Source organism: Vombatus ursinus, unplaced genomic scaffold, assembly GCF_900497805.2.
Source record: "Vombatus ursinus unplaced genomic scaffold, bare-nosed wombat genome assembly UNPS02014805.1, whole genome shotgun sequence".
Lineage (NCBI taxonomy): Eukaryota > Metazoa > Chordata > Mammalia > Diprotodontia > Vombatidae > Vombatus > Vombatus ursinus.
The window spans coordinates 680,659-700,713 of NW_020954583.1; the positions used below are offsets into that span (position 1 = coordinate 680,659).

The 20,055-nt window shown below is 37.5% G+C and overlaps 1 pseudogene; it reads right to left on the reverse strand.

Annotated features, from left to right (window-relative positions):
- Positions 1-1,296: 1,296 nt before the first annotated feature.
- On the reverse strand, positions 1,297-19,796 carry LOC114051726 (annotated as a pseudogene).
- Between the last annotated feature and the right edge of the window lie 259 nt (positions 19,797-20,055).

A 20,055-nucleotide genomic window follows, 5' to 3' on the forward strand; every position in this document is an offset into this window, starting at 1 on the left:
ACCCCTTCTCCCCTTCAACCCCCCCATCCCATCCTCCTTAGGAGCCTGTCCTCAAGGAACTGCTTTATTTATACTGAGAGAGTCCAGGCTTCCCATTCAAGTGGTCCTTTAAAAAACAAAACAAAATACTCTGTGAATTTTAACCCCAACATATGTCCCTATTCTGGAGAGAGCCCAGACCTGGGGATGAAGGCTGTCTCAGCCTCACTCACATGTACTGCTGGATGCCAGCCAGGAAGAATCCAAACTGCAATATTAACGCATCCCAGTGATGCAAGGTGTCAACCGGATGGAACTGGCCTCTACCTTTGGGTGGCCAAAGCTAAATAGAGCAAGCTAGAGACAGGAGAGTTAGTCTCAAACAGGAGTTTAATTTCAAAGACAGGGAAAGGGCTTGCAAGCAAGGACACTTGTGCTGAAGGCCCACCCCTAGTGAGGGGGACCCACTTTAGCGTAAGCAGATCTCAATACCTATAAGTATGGCTAAGCAGTGAACTGTAGCCCTGTCAATGAGGGGTAGCAGCAACAATGAAACAAGTTTGATTCATAGCAGGACTTCATGATCAGAACATGGGTACTTGTCTGAGCTTGTCTGGTGCTTCTCTGAGCTCAGAGAACACCTGGTGCTGGTCAAAGCAATATAGTGTGATTTTGCCAGAGGGTGAGCACAAAGGATTGTTGTTATGCCAAGTTAATGGGCACAGCTTGCTTACTGAGCCTTAGCTATGGAAAACAGAATGTCTCCTAATATCTTGACAAGGGGTTAGGAGGAGCAGGTGGAAGAGGTGCCCTGGGGCAAGGTCTTGTCACATCCAGACCTGGGTCTGGTGCCCTGGAATTCATTTTTGGCCAATTCTTGCCTGGTACCTGAGGGCAGGAAGAGGGACTACTCTACCAACAAAGATCTGCCACAGAATCAGAGGAATCAAGTTATCTCTCTGGGCCTGGTTGTCAGACCAGTGAACTGGGATTAAGAGACTGATTCTTAGGCCAGTCCTCAGGCCACGTGCTCCCTGCTTCTGGCCTTACTGGTTATCTGGTGGGTGAACCAGGCCTTGGGGTATAGTTTTGCGTAGGGACCAGTGTCTAGAAGCATCAGCAGAGTGTACCCAGTGTGACCCATGGACCTAAAATGATTTCTGTCCTTGCCTTCTCCCCATGGGAGGCAGTCAGCTTCTGGGTATGGCTGAGCAGAGAGACAAGGAGAGGCAGCAGGGTAGTCCAAATAGTGTGACTACTGACCAAGCTGGGAAAATGGATTACTGATTCCCTTACACTGGAAGGTCTGAGTTACATTTAGGAAGGGATTTCCTCTAAGGTGGTCAGACTGTATTCAGGGGCAGCACCTTTCCCAGGGGGTTGGGGCTTTTCTCAGGGATCAGGGAGCTGTTCATCTTGCTTATAGCCTCATCATCCTCATCACCCATGCTAGGCCAGGCAAAATGGTCTTCTAATCACTTCAACAATTTAGGACCTTCAGGGCCAGTTGCCTTCTCCACTTATCATCCTGGGGGTCTGTTCTAGGGAGGTTAATAGTGATAGAAGAAGAAACTTTTCACAGTCTTTCTGCAGACCTTTACCCTCATGAGGAGACTGTGCACCAAATTTGCCACCAGAAGCACAGCAGGCTGCAGAACTTCTGGGAAGAAGGTAGTAAAGGCAAAGTAGTCCCACGTATTCCTTCTTCCTTGCCTGTGGTGCTGGTAGAATCACAAATATATCCATCCAGAGAGCACACTCAAGCCATAGGAAGCCAGGGCACTGCTTTCTACCAGAGGAGTGAGTTGCAACAACAAGGGGGTCAACAACAGCATGGGCAACACCTGCTTCTACACTTTGCTATTCCCCGGGGTCTATTTGAGGGCCGACAGGACCTAGCCCAGGAAGCGCACAGTGAAGAGACAGGCCAGGTTGAAGGAGGTCATGTAGGTAAGAAGGTAGGTTAAGGTCCCCCGCAGCCCCACTGACACGGTCACTACAGCAAAGACCATCGGCAACTCCAGGAAGCTCCAGCGGTTGGCCTGATGCCACCACCACGACCAGACTAGGCCATATCCCATATGTGCAGCTTCACCAACTCATGTGTGGCTAGAGTCTAGACCCAGAAGTTGGGCAGGAAGAGGTAGTGACAGCGAGGTACATGCCTGTATCCAGTGTGAAGGGCAGCAGGTAGAGGAACAGCACGCTGGACAGGGAGGCACAAATGGTGAGGTGAGTAGTGCCTGAGTGTTAGCCAGACTGCTAGAGCTGCTCCTTCTTAAAGAGGCTCTGCAGGGCTGTGGGTAGGAGCCAGGCCTAGAGATGGGCTGCTTGGTGCCCCACAAGGTCTGGGCCGTTTATGGCCTCAAGCTGCCTAAATAGCCTTCTCAAGGAACTTAGTCACAAAAGTGGGGGGTGGGGGAGAGCACAAGCATTCTTTAAATACCTTCTATGTGTCAGACACTATGTTAAGCACTTTACAAATACTATCTCATTGGATACAACAACAGTGAGAGATAGGTGCTATTATTATCCCCATTTTACAGGTGAGGAAATTTCTACCTTATTCCTTTTAAATCTTCCTAAGGCCTTCAGGACATTTACCATGATGTGACGAGTGATGAGTTATAACTGTCCTTCTGACAGATGTGCATGCCTTCACTTTCCCCCCTCTATAATTACTGTCAAAGTAATCTTTCTAATACTACTTAGACTTGATCCTATCATTCTTCAATTTAAAAACAAAACAAAACAAAACAAAATTTTAAGTGAATTTTCATTACTTATGAAATAAATCCAAACCCTTTAGTCTATCATTCAATGCTCAAACAATCTGTTTCCATTTGATTTTTCTGATCTTGTGTCTTGGTATTTCCAATGTGAGATTATTGTTCTTTGATTTTGTCCTCTGCTCTCTAACCATTGAAATTGGTATATTTTTATGAAATTCCATCTCTTCCCTTTCTCCAACCATCCCCTTATTAACTACCCCTAAATTCCAGGAGAGAAAAAGTACTAGAAGAAACCCAAAAGTGAGAGACTGTAGCCAGAAGCTTTACTTTTAGATATTACTAATAAGGTTGTGCCTCCTGACAAGTGTCCACCCTCCTGATTCTCATTCCAAGTTACTGGTAACCAATCAGCATTTTCCTGTGTCATATCATCAAGACACACATTCCTTAGAAAGGAGCAAACACACATCCAACATGGGAAGTATGGAAGTCCAGGAAATCAGGAGTTCTTCTGATTGTCCTACATATTTAAAGGGGGTGAGCTTAAATTCTATGAAAAATTAAACAATATGGAACAGGTGATTTGACAATGATGCTTGATAAATTAGATGTTATTACATACATATGTTTAATATGGAATAGTTAGTTGCTTAACTGTTATTAGAGCCACATGCAGTAAGTCACTGTGTAATGAAATACATTTCCTCCCTCATGCAAGAAAGCCAGGAGTCAATTATGACAGAATATGGTAGAAAGAGAATTGAGCTTAGCATCAGGATACCTGGTTTGAGATCTGTTTTATTTACTGTGGAACTTTGGGTAAGTAGTTTCTTCACTTTGATCTCTAGTTTTCATAGCTGTAAAATGAATGGAGGTACATGATTTTTAAAGTTCCTTTTAGCTCTTATCATTCTGCATAAATATAGTCCCACTTTTAGTCTCAATGTGCCTTAGGGTGAACTTGTAGCTGTGCTTGGATCCTTTTACTTGCAGTATTTTAGTTTAATCCATATTTGTCCCTCACATAATATGGTTAATTCGTATCCCACCAATCCTTTGCCTTCCATCAAGCATATGGTCTGTTATCCTTTTTGTACTTATCCCTACAATTTTCTTTTTTTTTAAATTATATTTATTTGTTTTTAATTTTCAACATTTACTTCTATAAGATTTTGAGTTCTAAATTTTCTCCCCCTCCATCAGCTCACCCTTCCCCAAGGTGGCATGCAATCTGATACAGGCTATACATGTACAATCATATTAAACATATTAAACATATTTCCACATTAGTCATGTTGTAAAGAAGAATTAGAATCAAAGGAAAAAAACACAAGAAAGAACAAAGAGAGAGAGCAAATAGTATGCTTTGATCTACATTCTGTCTCCATAGTTCTTTCTCATTGCACAATGCTGTTACTGTGTATGATGTTCTCCTGGTTCTGCTCACTTCATTCAGCATCAGTTCATGCAAGTCTTTCTAGGTTTTTCTGAAGTCAGCCTGCTCATCATTTCTTATGAAACAATAGTATTCCATTACATTCATAGGACACACTTTGTTTAGCCATTTCCCAATTGATGGGTATCTCCTCAATTTCCAATTCTTAGCCACTGCAAAAAGAGCTGCTATAAATATTTTTGTACATCTGGGTCCTTTTCCAATTTTTATGATCTCTTTGGGACACAGACCTAGAAGTGGCATTGCTGAGTTAAAAGAGTATGCACAATTTTATAGCCCCTTGGGCATAGTTTCAAATTGCTCTCCAGAATGGTTGGATCAGTTCACAACTCCACCAACAATGCATTAGTGTTCCAATTTTCCCACATCTTCTCTAATATTTATCATTTTCCTGTTTTGTCATGTTAGCCAATCTAATGGGTGTAATGTAGTACTCAGAGTTGTTTTGATTTGCATTTCTTTAATCAATAGTGATTTAGGGATTTTTTTTTTAATATGAGTATAGATAGCTTTAATTTCTTCATCTGAAAACAGCCTGTTCATGTCCTTTGACCATTTATAAATTAGGGGATGACTTGTATTCTTATAAATTTGACTCAGTTCTCTATGTATTTCAGAAATAAGGCTTTTATCAGAGACACTGGCTACAAAAATTGTTTCCCAGCTTTCTGCTTTCTTTCTAATCTTGGTTGAATTGGCTTTGTTTGTGCAAAACCTTTTTAATTTAATGTAATCAAATTATCCATTTTATTTTTCATACTGATTTCTGTCTCTTGTTTGGTTATAAATTATTCCGTTTTCCACAGATCTGACAGGTAAACTATTCTTTGCTCTCCTAATTTACTTATGGTATAACCACGTACCCATTTTGAACTTATCTTGGAATAGGGTGTGAGATCTTGGTCTATGCCTAATATCTGCCATACTATTTTCCAGTTTTCCCAACAGTTTTTGTTACATAATGAATTCTTATCCCAGAACCTTGAGTGTTTGGGTTTATCAAACAGTAGATTATTATAGTCATTGACTACTCTTTTGTATACCTAACCTATTCTGCTGATCCATTACTCTTTTTCTTAGCCAGTACCAAGTAGTTTTGATGATTGCTCCTTTATAATACAGTTTTCAATCTTTCATGGCTAGGCCGCCTTCCCTTACAGTTGTTTTCATTAATTTCCTCAATATTTTGGACCTTTTGTTCTTCCAGATGAATTTTATTATTTTTTCTAAATCTATAACATAATTTTTCATTAGTTAGATTGATATGGCACTAAAAAAGGAAGTTAAATTAGGTAGAATTGTCATTTTTATTATATTAGCTGAGCCTACCCATGATATTTTTCAAATACTAATATATTTCAATTTTTTTAGATCTGACTATTTGTGTGAAAAGTGTTTTGCAATTATGTTCATATAGTTCCTGGGTTTGTCTTGGCAAGTAGACTCCCAAATATTTTATGTTGTCTGTAGTTACTTTAAATGGAATTTCTCTTTCTATCTCTTGCTTCTGGGCTTTGTTATTAATATATAGAAATGCTGATGATTTATGTGGGTTTATTTTATATCTGGCAACTTTGCTAAAGTTGTTAATTATTTCAAGTGGCTTTTTAGTTGATTCTCTAGGATTCTCTAAGTATACCATAATATAATCTGCAAAGAGTGATAGCTTTTTTTCTTCATTGCCTATTCTAATTGCTTCAATTTCTTTTTCTTCTCTTATTGCTAAAGCTAACATTTCTACTACAATACAGAATAATAGTGCTAATAATGGACCTCTTTGTTTCTCTTCTGATCTTATTGGAAATACTTCTAGCTTATCTCCATTACATAAAATGTTTGCTGGTGGTTTTAGATAGATGTTACTTATTATTGTAAGGAAAACTAGAATTACTCCTATGCTTTCTAGTGTTTTTTTAATAGGAATGAGTGCTTTATTTTGACAAAAGCTTTTTCTGCATCTATTGGGATAATCATATTATTTCTGTTAATTTTGTTATTGATACGGTCAATTATGCTGATAGATTTCCTAATATTGAACCAGCCCTGCATTCCTAGTATAAATCCCACCTGGTCATAGTATATTATCCTCATAATAGGTTTCTGTAATCTCTTTGCTAATATTTTCTTTAAAAATTTTGCATCTATATTCATTAGGAAAATTGGTCTATAATTTTCTTTCTCTGTTTTGGCTCATCTTGGTTTAGGTATCAGCACCCTATTTCTATCATAGAAAAAATTTGGTGGGACTCCACCTTTTTTTTGTGGTAATTTTATTTATTTTTTTGTTTTCAACATTTACTTTCACAAGATTTTGAGTTCCAAATTTTCATCCCATCTCGCCCCTCCCCCCACTCCAAGATGGCATGCATTCTGAGTACTCCTTCCCCTAGTCTGCCTTGCCTTCTATCTCTTCCCCCCTTCTCTTGTCCCCTTCCTCTTCTATTTTCCTATAGGGCAGGATGGATTTCTGTACCCCATTTCCTGTATTTCTTATTTCCCATTTTCATGTGAAAAATTTTTTTAAAGCATGTTTTTAAAACTTTGGGTTTCAAATTTTCTCCCTTACTCTCTCCCCACCCACCCTCATTGATAAGGCAAGCAACTAAATATAGGTTATGTATGTGCAGTTATGCAAAACACTTCCATAGTAGGCATGCTGTGAAAAACTAACTCTATTTCCCTTAATCCTATCCCACCCCTCCATTGAGTTTATTCTTTGTTTTGACCCTGTCCCTCCTCAGAAGTATTTGCTTCTGATTACCCCCTTTCCCAATCTGCCCTCTTCTCTATCATCCCCCTACTCTCTTGTCCCCTTTTCCCCACCCCCATTTTCCTGTAGGGTAAGACAGATTTCCATACTCAATTGAGTGTGTATGTTATTCCCTTCTTAAGTCAAATTGTATGAGAATAAGATTCACTCATTCCCTCTCACCTTCCCCCATTTCCCCTCCACTATAAGAGCCTTTTCTTTTTTGTTTTTTTAATGAGATAATTTACCCTGTTCTACCTCTTCCTTTCTCCTTCTCCTAGTATAATCCTCTCTCATCCCTTAATTTTATTCTCCAGATATGACCCCTTCATTTTCAACTCACCTTGTACCTTCTATCTATCTATCTATACCTATATATACGTACATATAATTTTTTCCCCCCCCGGCTACCCTAATACTGACAAAGGCCTCATGATTTACAAGTGTCATCTTTCCATGCAGGAATATAAACAATTCAATCACAATAAGTCTCTTATGATTTTCTCTTTCTTGTTTACCTCTTCATGTTCCATTTGAGTCTTGTATTTGAAAATGAAATTTTCTATTCAGCTCTGGTCTTTTCATCAAGAATACCTGAAAGTCCTCTATTTCACTGAATGACCATTTTTCCCCCTGAAGGATTATACTCAGTTTTGCTGGGTAGGTGATTCTTGGTTGTAATCCTATCTCCTTTGCCCTCTGGAATATTACATTCCATGCCCTGTGGTCCCTTAATGTAGAAGCAGCTAAATCTTGTGTTATCCTGATTGTGTTTCCACAATACTTGAATTGTTTCTTTCTGGCTGCTTGTAATATTTTCTCCTTGACCTGGGAACTCTGGAATTTGGCTACAATATTCCTAGGAGTTTTCCTTTGGGGATTTCTTTCAGGAGGAGATTGGTGGGTTCTTTTGATTTCTATTTTTCCCTCTGGTTCTAAAATATCAGGGCAGTTTTCCTGAATAATTTCTTCAAAGATGATGTCTAGGCGCTTTTTTCGATCATGGCTTTCAGATAGTCCAATAGTTTTAAAATTCTCTCTCCTGGATCTATTTTGCAGGTCAGTTGTTTTTCCAATGAGATATTTCACATTGTTTTCTAATTTTTCATTCTTTTGGATTTGTTTTACAGTGTCTTGATTTCTCATAAAGTCACTAGCTTCCAGTTGCTGTATTCTAGTTTTTGAGGAAGTATTTTCTTCAGTAAGCTTTTGGATTTTCTTTTCCATTTGGCCAATTTTGCTTTTTAGGGCATTCTTCTCCTCATTGACTTTTTGGACCTCTTTTGCCATTTGGGTTAGGCTATTTTTTAAGGTGTTATTTTCTTCAGTATTTTTTTGGGTCTCCTTTAGCAAGCTGTTGACTTGTTTTTCATGATTTTCTTGCAAGGCTCTCAGTTTTTCCTCTATGTCTCTTACCTGTTTTTCAAAATCCCTTTTGAGCTCTTCCAAGGCCTGGGACTGATTTATATTCTTCTTGGAGGCTTTGGATGTAGGAGCTTTGGCTTCATTGTCTCCTTCTGGTTGTATGTTTTGATCTTCTTTGTTACCAAAGTAAGATAATATAGTCTGACTCTTTTTGTGCTGCTTACTCATAATCTTGGCTATTACTTGAGTTTTAAAGTCTTTGTTAAGGTAAAAGTCTGGAGAATGTACTGTCCCAAGCTTCAGGGGTTTGTACAGCTGTTTTCAGAGATACTTCTAGGGACCTGAAAATTTTCAGTTATTCCAAGGTGCTATGATAAGGGGAGAGGTGTTTTCTCTCCACCATAACAAGCTTCACCACACCAGCACTCCTCCTCGCCCCAGGACCGCCCCTCAGAACGGTGACCCAGATCCAAGCACGGGCAAAGCAAGAGATTCCTGCCTCAGCCCTGACAAAGAGATCCCTGCAATCCCCCTCTGATCAGCCACTTGATTCCCCTCAAGTCTATGGGCCCGAAGCTCAGGAAACAGCCGTGATTCCAGGAGGGGCTGAGACCTAGCTCCTTCTTTCACCACAGTCCGACTTTTCCCACTGGCTTGTAAGTTGTCTTTGGCATTCATGGGTTGAGAAGTCAGGAAACCACCACAGCTGCCTGCAATTCAGTCCTCTGAGGCCTGCTCCAGGGTTGCTGCGGCCTGCGCACCCATGCCACACTCTGCTCCTCGCCCCACCCAGCGCAATATACCTTTCTGATCAACCATCCAGGCTGTCTTTGGTTGGAAATTTGTTTCACTCTGTCTTTTTTGGGGTTCTGCTGTTTTAGAATTTGTTTGGAGCCATTTTTTATTAGGTATTTGGAGGGGTTTGGGGAGAGCTCAGGCAGATCACTGCTTTGCCTCCACTATCTTGGCTCTGCCCCCAGATTTACTCCTTCACCTTTTTTTTTTCTAAATAGCTTATATAGTATTGGAATTAATTGTTCTTTAAATGTTTTGTAGAATTCACTTGTGAATCCATCTGGCCCTGGAAATTTTTTTCTTAGGCAGTTCATTAATAGCTTGTTCAATTTCTTTTCCTGAAATAGGGTTACTTAAGTATTTTATTTTCTATACTTGTAACCTGGGCAATTTATATTGTTGTAAATATTTATCCATTTCACTAAGACTGTCAGATTTATTGGCATACAGATGGGCAAAATATCTCCTAATTGTTGTTTTAATTTTCTCTTCATTGGTGGTGAATTCACCCTTTTCCTTTTTGATACTGGTAATTTGGTTTTCTTCTTTCCTTTTTTTTTTAAATCAAATTAACCAAAGGTTTATCTCTTATTGGTTTTTTCATTAAAAAAGCTCTGTTTTATTTATTAATTCAATGGTTTTCTTAATTTCAATTTTATTAATCTCCCCCTTTATTTTCAGAATTTCTAATTTGGTATTTAATTGAGGACTTTTAATTTGTTCATTTTTCTAAGAAAAGTTGCATGTTCAATTCATTAGACTTCCCTTTCTCTATTTTATTCATGTAAGCATTTGGAGATGTAAAATTTCCCCAAGAACTGCTTTGGCTGCATCCCATAAGTTTTGCTATGTTGTGTCATTCTTGTCATTCTCTTGGATGCAGTTATTGATTGTTTATGTGATTTGTTGTTTGATCCATTCATTCTTTAGGATTAGATTATTTACTTCCTAATTAATCTTTATTCATTCTATCCATGGCCCTTTATTACACATAATTTTTTTGGGTATATTCATATGAAAAGGATGCATTTAATATTTCTGCCTTTCTGCATTGGGCTATGAGGTTTTTATTCCCTAGTACATGGTCAATTTTTATGTAGGTACCATGTACCTCTTAGAAAAAGGTATATTCCTTTCTATCGCCATTCAATTTTCTCCAAAGGTCTACCATATCTAACTTTTCTGAAATTATATTCACCTCCTTAACTTCTTTCTTGTTTATTTTATGGTTAGATTTATCTAGTGCTGAGAGGGGAGTTTGAGTATCATTTTGCTATCTATTTCTTCCTGTAACTCACTGAACTTCTTTTCTAAGAATTTGGATGCTGTACCACTTGATTGATATTGCTTCATTGTCTATAGTACCTTTCAGCAGGAGGTAGTTTCCTTCCCTGTATCTTTTAATTAGATCTATTTTTTCTTTTGCTTTGTCTGAGATCAGGATTGCTACCCCTGTTTTCTTTTTTTTAACTTCAACTGAAGCATAATATATTTTGCTCCAGCCTTTTACCTTTACTCTGTGTGTATTTCTCTTCTTCAGATGTGTTTCTTATAAATGACGTATTGTAGGATCATGGTTTTTAATCCATTCTGCTATCTGCTTCCATTTTATGGGAGAGTTCATCCCATTCACATTCACAGTTACAATTCCTAACTGTCTTTCTTTCCATCCTCCCCCCCCATTTTTGTTTTTCTCTCTCCTTTTTCCCTTTCCCTCTTCACAAGTATTTTGCTTCTGCCCACTGCCTCCTTCAATCTGCCCTCCTTTCTATCAGCTGCCCTCCCTTTTCTTTCCGCTTTCCCATGCTGCTTCTCTCCCTTCTACTTTCCTTTGTATGTACCTTCCTACTTTTCTTTCCCCTTTCCCCTCCTACTTCCTATAGGGTAATATAGATTTTTATACCTAAATGAGTGTGTATGTTCCTTCTTTGAGCCAAATCCACTGAGAGTAAGGTTCAAATAATGCTCATCTCCCTCCCTTTTTTCCTTCTACTGTGATAGGTCTTTGTACTTCTTTATGTGATGTAATTTACCCTTTTCTGTCTTCTCCTTTATCTTTTCCCAGTACAATCCTTTTTTTCACCCCTTAATTATTTTTTTTGTTATCACATCAAAGTCAACTTATACCCACATCCTCTGTCTATGTATACTCATTCTAAATGTCATGATAAAGATACAGTTCTTAAGAGCTGAAAGCATGATCTTCCCATGTAGGTACGTAAAGAGTGTACCCTTATTGAATGACATGTTTTTGTTATTTTCTTTCTTGTTTACCTTTTTATGCCTTTCTTGGGTCTTTTATTTGAAAATCAGATTTTTAATCAGGAATGTTTGGAAGTCCCCTCTTTCATTGAATGTCCATTTCCTACCCTGAAAGATCATGCTTAATTTTGCTGGGTAGTTGACCCTTGGTTGTAATCCAAGGTCCTTTGCTTTCCAGAATACTATATTCCAAGTCCTTTGATCCTTTAAGGCAGAAAATGCTAGGTCCTGCGTAATCCTGACTGTGGTTCCATGATATTTAAATTGTTTCTTTCTGGTTGCTTGTTGTCTATAATAGTTCCTGGTATTTTCATTTTGAGATCTCTTTCAGGAGCTGATCGGTGGATTCTTTCAATGACTATTTTACTCTATAGTTCTAGGATCTCAGGGCAGTTTTCTTTGATAATACCTTGAAAGATGCTGTCCAGGCTCCTTTTTTGATCATAGCTTTCAGGCAGACTTCCCTACAATTTTCAAAAACTGTATTAATGCTATATTGAAATTCTAATAAAACCTTTTTCATTGGATTTTCCAAATCATCAAATCAACTCCATCCCAAATAATCAAATCTGTTTTTCCCTTTTCCAAATTCTATTAGAATGAAAGTCAGTGCCTCAATCATTCCAGTGGCAGTACTTTAGAAAATTATATAGGAAAGAAATGAAACTGTTAAGATCTTTGAAAATGCAAGGCAGACAGGGAGTCTGGACTGTTTCTGTGCCATGGATCCTTTTGGTAGTCTGGTGAAACCTATGACTGCTTCTTGGAACAATGTTTTTAAATAATTGAAGAAAAAGCTAAATTTCAGTTAAAGATTAGTGAAAAATCAAGATATAACTGTTATTTTTCCCATTCATAGATTGCATGATATTTCTCCCTAGACCCAAGGTTAATAACCACTGTGCTAAGGAAAGAATTTTCTATTAAATAACTTACTACATTTGCTCCACAATATCCTATTCAAATGCCTGATCATGGGGTGGTGGTGACTGAGTTCTCAAAAACTCTGCCAGCTGAATTCAAGCTCTAATACAGTTTGCTGTGGAGATAAAAATCTTTAATAAAGAAATGACAATTTATTGTACTTGCTATTCTAGAAGTAGTTCCAGTAATATCAGTAAAGAGAGGCATATTACCAGTGCCCTGATCATTTGGTAATGATTTTTTTGACCACAGCAATGCATGAAACAATGATAAAAACAAACAAACAACACAATATAGGTCCCCCTGCTTCTACAGACATCACGGCAGAGTGGTTAAAAAAAAAGGTGGGCACTGAGTACTAAGAATCACAGTTTTTAGACCATCTTTGCACATTGAAGAGAAAGAAAAGAAGAGCTATTGAATTCTAAATGTGAGAGCCTTGGCCAGTGACCAATAAATAGACATGCTAATGAAGGAAATTAAACTTATAAATGTTGGCCTTCTCAATATAAATTTAACCAGGAGAAAGGGGGAAAAAGGGGCCACTAAATGAAAGGATGACGTACACTGCAGATAGATGTGTTAGGTCCACAATTAAAAGGTAACAAGTTAGTAGGATAAATTGCATTTGAAAAATTGCATGGTGCTTTTAATGACATCCCAAGTCTCTCCCTGATACAAAGGTCCATCATTTTTTAAGTGTCAGTATTCTGGTGATGCTTTTGGCCATGAGCTATGGGGCAAAGGAGTTATAATAAATTCTTGATTGTTCTTAATGACAATTTCATCCTTTATGAAGTGGAGAAGTCAAGGCAGGAATTCTATTCTAGAGCTACTTCTCACTAACGGTAAGATGGTAACTGGGGTTTGAAATGGTGGGACCCTTGAAGAGAAATCACTGCTCTCTCTTAGAGTTTATATTAGGGAAGGAGCTGCAAGACAGATACAGTCTGACAATGGACCAAAGATTTTGGGATAGCTGATTTGAAAGGCTTCAGAGGAAGAATAGGGAAGATTCTTGGACTAAAATTCCATAGAAAAATTAAGCCCAGGAAGTAATTAGAAAGTCCAAAGACTGAAATTCTGAAGACACAAAGGGAAATAGTCCTAAAGAGGGAGAAAAATAGGAGCTGTCTGAAGAGATTGATGTGATTTTGTGGAGAACTCACAAACCAATTCATTTTTTAAAAAAATATGTTCAGAAGTTGGTAACAAGAGTATGTAACCTTCTAAACTCCTGTGACTCTCATTTTTACTCCATTGCAGTCATACACAGGGAAGACCATTTCCTTAATCATCATCACCCAAAACTCTTTTACCTCTTTTATCCAGAACATCAAAATATATCTCTCTTAATGCAATTTCTTATCATTCTATTTTCCCCTCTCCTTTATGTCTTTTGGATCTATTCTTCATTCTCCCTCTAATTTCCAGTTTCTTGATTCCTTTGTACTCCCCTGCTTTGGACCCCATTCCACCCTGCACAATCTTGAAATTATATGTGACCAACTAACATATACATTACCAACTACCCCTCTATCCTTGACCCCTGGTTTTACTATGATTTACAACCTGCCAAATCTCAAATCTCTATGAATTCCACCATCCTGCTGGTTTTATCTCTCAAACTACACAGAATCACAGAGAGCAATCCAGCACTCCTGAGAGGTTTTCCTACTCTCATACTGTAGAAAGCACCAGAAAGCATTAAGTTCAGACATCTAAGTACACAGTAACAGCTGAAGAGCTCTCAGATAAATGAGTCTTTCTCTAGTCAATCAGCAAAACAATGTCACTTTTCCAGTTAGCCGCCCTTTTCAGAGTCTTCCAACACCACTGCTAGTAATGGCCATGAAGGTGGCTGAAGCAGGTGCTGTGGAGTGCTCAGAACTTGGTCAAGCAACAAAAATGCCAAGGTCATCCACTGCAATCCAGGCCATCACCAGTTGTCTTGACACTGGACTTCGATGATTGGAAGAGAAAATTAGGCTGATGACTTTCCACAATTATGCCTCACCTAAATCCAATCTATGCACAAGTCAAGACATCATTGGTCATTGGTACTTTTTGAAAACAGAGGATGAACAATGACTTTCCCACAGAGATTACCTTTTATTATACATCATATATGTGCATAGTTGTTTGCATATTGTTTCATAATGTGAGTTTATTGAAGGTGATGATATTTTTGCTTTTCTTCTGCCCCCATCCCCTTTATATCAAAGTACTTGTATTATATACTTGTCAATTGACTAAATGAATTACTGAGAGTCTCTCAGGAAAGTAGCTAAAGTCTATTGTTTTTGTCCTAAATAGTGGCTGTCTCCTGTCTGTTTTTTAAAAAACTCCTTTCTCACTCAGTTTATACTCTCCTGATTCTTGAGTCTTTTTTTTCCTTTAATTTTACTCTGCTATATACTTAAGTAAGCAATGACCTAGCTCTGACACACAACTCATAGTTTCATTTTTCTGTCAAGTATGAACCTAAAAGTCCTTATGTACTCTTACTGCAATCCCCGAACAGTTATTATATTTATAATTTTGTCAGTTATAATCTTCAAAACCTAAAAACAGTCACATACAAATATGATGAACCACAACTGCTTCCAGCCATCATTACCTCAGTCATTGTTCTGTCCTTTGAACTGAAGTACACAAATTATTCCCAGAACAATGTCTCTCCTCACATTCATTTAAAGGTTATGTTTCTTCTTAAGTTGGTTTTGTCAGTTTTCCTTACATGAATGTTCTTTTTCTTCCCATTTCAGCAAAAAACTTTTCACAAAAAGGGTACTACCTTGCATATACATTCATCCCTAATTTCTTCTGAATTTCAGTCAGATTTTATGAACCTCTACATAGATGGCTTATACTCATTTCAAACTCAATATGTCCAAAATGGAAAACACCATTTGTCCCCATTTCTGGTCCTTTTTTGAATTTCATTATTTCTACACAGGTACCTCCAAAGACCCAGGCTCAGAACTCTGGAATCATCCTTGACTCTTTCATCTCTCTTATCCCACATATCCAGTCCATTGCTCCAACTCTTTGATTTTACTTCCATAACATCTCTCTCATCTATACCCTTATTTCTATTTATACAGCTCTGAATGTTGTCCATGCTTTTATTCCTTCTTGCCTATATTTAAGCAATAGCCTCCTAATTATTTTTCCTATTTCTAGTCTATCCCTCTCCAAAACATATTCCACATGGCTACAAAACTGATATGTCTAAAATCTGAATCTGAGATATCACTTCCCTACCCAAAAATTTTCAATGACTCCCTAATGCAACTAGGATAAATGCAAAATCCTCAATTTAGTACTTTTACAATGTCTTCCATCTACCTTCTAAGTCTTATTTCATATTCCATTTCACCTCCTCTCCTTTCTATCTACTTTATATTTGTGGCATAAGACAGCCCAACTCCAGCCCCAATGCCTTTGCACAGATTGCTCCCTGCCCACATTTCCATAAAGCACTATCTTCTCATTTCTGCCTCATAGAATTCTCACATTATACCAAAATGCAACTCAGGTACCAGCTCCTAGTGAATGCCTTTCCTAATCCTAAGTCTTAGTGTTCTCTTACCCCTGGAAATTTTTTATATTACCTTGTAATTATATTTGCTTATCTGCATATATGCTATATCCCCCTAGGCCAGAGATGGGAAAACTTATTATGTTGGAAGGTCACATTAATATTCAGCTGTAATCAAATTAGGCCACATTCAAGAAACTTCAGTACTTAAAAATGTACATTATTTTGTAAAAGTCAAACCTCTATATACTTAATAATTTCAAAAATATGAAAACTATTTGTTGATTTTAAAGTTAATGTAACCTTTAAATCACTTTGTTGTGTCTGCTTTTTGTTGGAAAGCATTTGAATATTTGGTTGCAGCTTGAAGGTTCACAGTTTCAGTTGATCCTCTAGATGGGTATCAGTCATTTGTGACCATCTGGATTTGGGTTAGGAGACTGTAGATTCGCAGCAATAAGTGGTTGAAAAGCTAGAAAGCATTTTTCAAGCATGTTGCTTAAGTTGTGGGTATTCTACTATATTTTTCTACATCAAACAATGACTTCAAATGTTGTCTACTAAGAACTCAATCAATTCCATTTGTAGTTCTTTAGGTGCCTTGGTGATATCAACTGGGTGAGGTTGAAATGTTAATTTGAATGTGATGTCATGATTCATAAAGTCAGTGAACCTTTTATTGTATTTTCCAATTAATAGGTCTATAACAGCTGCATATTCTTCAAATGATTTGTATATATCATCCTGCTCATCAATGACCTTTGCTAACTGGTGAAAATATTCACCTGAAATTTCCTTTTGAAGAAGTGTTTTGAAAAAACATAGCTTTTTTTCAAAATGCTTGGATTTTTTTTTTGCCACACATCATATATAGACTTAGTTTTACCTTGAAAAGAAATAATTAAATTTTTGATTTGACATGCTATCACACAGAAATTCAGCATTCCTATAGAAATCTTTCAATAATTTACATTGCTGATTCGACTTTTCATAAAATTTAGCTATGTGTTCTTGCAGAGATAAAATATTGGCTAATAACTGTCCCTGTGATAGCTAACACACTTTAGAATAATATGGCAAATCCACACTGAATGCTTCATGGTTCAACTTTAGCATGTTATGAAACTGACGATGCTGTGTTGCATTTGCACAAAAAAATTAACAATACTTACAACTTGTTTCAAAGTATTACTTTAAATAGTCACTTTAGCACAGAGATTTTGCTGATGCAAGACACAATGAAAAGAAATTAGAGCATCTGAATCTGTTAGTACTTATTTTATTTTATCTGTGCAATAAACCTCTTATTTATTTTATTATTATTATTATTATTTTTGGCTAGGCAATGGGGTTAAGTGACTTGCCCAGGGTCACACAGCTAGTAAGTGTTATGTGTTTGAGGCCAGATTTGAATGCAGGTCCTTCTGAATCCAAGGTCATTGCTCTATCCACTGCGCCACCTAGCTGCCCCAAATCTTCTATGTTTTCCTGTCATGGAAGGTGCTCTGTACATACACTCACTAAATTTACCAAATTCAGTCCAACTTCACAATATTTATCTTGAAAGTTGCTGAAGATATCTATTCCTTGTGCTTTGTTTGCAAGAGTGCCCAAAGTAACTCTTTGTAGCAGAGAAAATCGTCAATAAACCTGCACCAAGTCAGCAGTATCAGTTGATTCATGCAAAACAATTGAACAATATGTCTTTTCCTTTTGAAATGTTGCATGATGTTGTTCTGTTAAGTTGAAGGCTAACTCATGCTGCTGATCAGTTATGGTTCTTCTTGAAAGAGGCAGTTGTTCCTTGAAATGTTATCAGGGTCTACGCATCCTACAACTTCAACAATGCATTCTTTCATAATTTCTACATCACTGAATGGCTTCCCTTTTTTCCAGAATATATAAGCTACTTTTTAAGTTGCTTCAGTGGCATTACTTTCAGGTCTTATTGCTGCTTCAAAGAATTATCTTTGCTTTTGCTTTTCAGCTTTTAATTTCTGCAATACAACCTTCCACACCTTTCCCTCTAATTTAAAATATTTATGGTCCTTATGAGTGTTACAATGCTGATGAGCATTGAATTTCTTCAATGTTGATATTGCACTATCACAAAGCAAGCAAATCATCTTCAGCAGAAACAAGATAACATTGTAATTCCCAATCCTCATTAAAAAAAACCTGTTTTCTTCCATCAGTGTTCTCTTGGTCTTCTTTGACATGATGGGCTGTTAAGCAGACAGAATTAAAAAAATACTGTCAACCTGTGCAACCATTCAAAAATTCCACTTCAAACAGAAACACAGGGCACTATTGTCAAAAGCTGGTAACAGTGGTGTTGTTGACCTACATAAACTCTTACCAACTAGCTTAGTGTGGCAGTGACACCAGTCAGGATGGGGGAAGTTAGAACTAAATAATGAGCAAAACAGTCATCAGTTTAGCCCTTATGGCTTGCTAATCTTCTAATTGTGACATTCAATCTGGGAGGATTATTTCATTGAAACTTATTTTATTCTTTGGTATTTTAAATACTTTTATGTTAAAAATAAAACAAAAACATAAAAGACAAACAAAACATGTTAATAAAAATAAAAGGATTTGTTCTGTAAAATGTGGATTTAGTCAAAAGGCCATACTTAAGGAACTAGAAGGCCACATGTGGCCTTAAGACCTCAGGCTCCCCACCCCTGCCCTGGTCCATACTTTATCCTTCCTAGTTGAATGTAATCATGAGAATAGGGTGAGTTTTATTTTTGTCTTTGTGTTCTCAGTGCTAAGTATCATGCATTGTATGTGGTAGATCCTTAATATATATTTGTTGAATTGAAATAAATTACTGAACTAATGGAATGATCTCTCACATTGGGTTCATGCTCTTGAAGGATTTATTGGAGGATATGGACAGGAGTTGCACTGGCTAGCCAAAGCATGGGTGGCTTGTGATCAGCACTACTGGAGGGAATAGCCATCTAAATTGTTCATTGAAATATTGAAATAACCATGTGGATCTCCAGAACCCCAACACACCTTGCAACCAGGGGTCTCTATGGAAGATCAGGTGCATCACCTTATGACAGAGATGAGTAAACAGCCATCTATAAAGCTTTGTTCATAGCAGGGACTCACTTGCACCTGTTAAGCTATTTCAAAGAAGGAAAATGTCTATTCATTCAAGCCAGAAGGTGTTGCTTTCTGCCAACTCCACTGTGAAGTAACAGGCTATTGGCAATTTACAGACAGGTCAGCAAGCAATTCTTTTTCCCAAGTCTCACTTAACATAACTAGAGGGGAAACAAACAATCTGTCACTTTTCCCTATTTGTCCTTGCCAAGCAGCTGTATTTACAAAAAGCAATGGACTGATTTTTTAATCCAGAGAATATTAATTGAGTAGTTGGTGTTCTAATGATTTTTGTTCATGAAGTTCGACAAGATACCTAGGGCCAAGGTAGCTTTGTACCTTTCCTCCTTATTTTGCCTCACTCATGCCATCCCTTCATTTATTATAAATCTTTCCAGAAATCTTTCCATATATTCCTCCCTGACTGCACTGACATTGATGCTGGTGAAAGCAGTAGAGATAATCAAGTGCAGACTAAGGCTCAGCCAAAAAGCTACTCATGTCTCCAACAGATGTTTCTGCTTTGGGGGCCAAAGGAAATTTTATAGGATCTTTCCTCCCTTCCAGGGAAAATTGCCAGAACAGTCAAGAAATGGGAAATATATAGGCCTGCTCATATTTCCAAGTCTGGAGGGAAATTATGAAGTAGGCTTGATAAAATGAATTTTGAAGAAGAGGAATTCCTGAAGGCACTGTCTCTCCATAACTACAAAAAATGTTCACCAAGAAAGAAGAAACTGAGAAAAACTTAGGCTTGGGGTTAACTGTAAATAAAAAGCTCATCCTCCATTGAGGAGAGGTGTTTGAATCTTGGAGTTAAACATAGGCCCCATTTATGAGAAAAAAAAATAAAACTTACCTGTGACTCATCCTGGCTGTATCCACCAAATTATACAGATGCTGAAGGTCCCAGAGCTGAGACCATCTTCTCATTCATCCTGTCTCTTTGTCTCATGTGGACTAATTAAAAGTATGAGCCCTTTGGAGAGACACTGTTGTGCATCATATGTTGTGTATGTTTGGAGGTGATTCTAAAATATTATAACATAGTTTTCCTTTGAATATCTAGCCATGTGATTCTCAGCTATGGTAAATTGCTTTTACTTAATGTTTGGAGTTATTTTGGAAT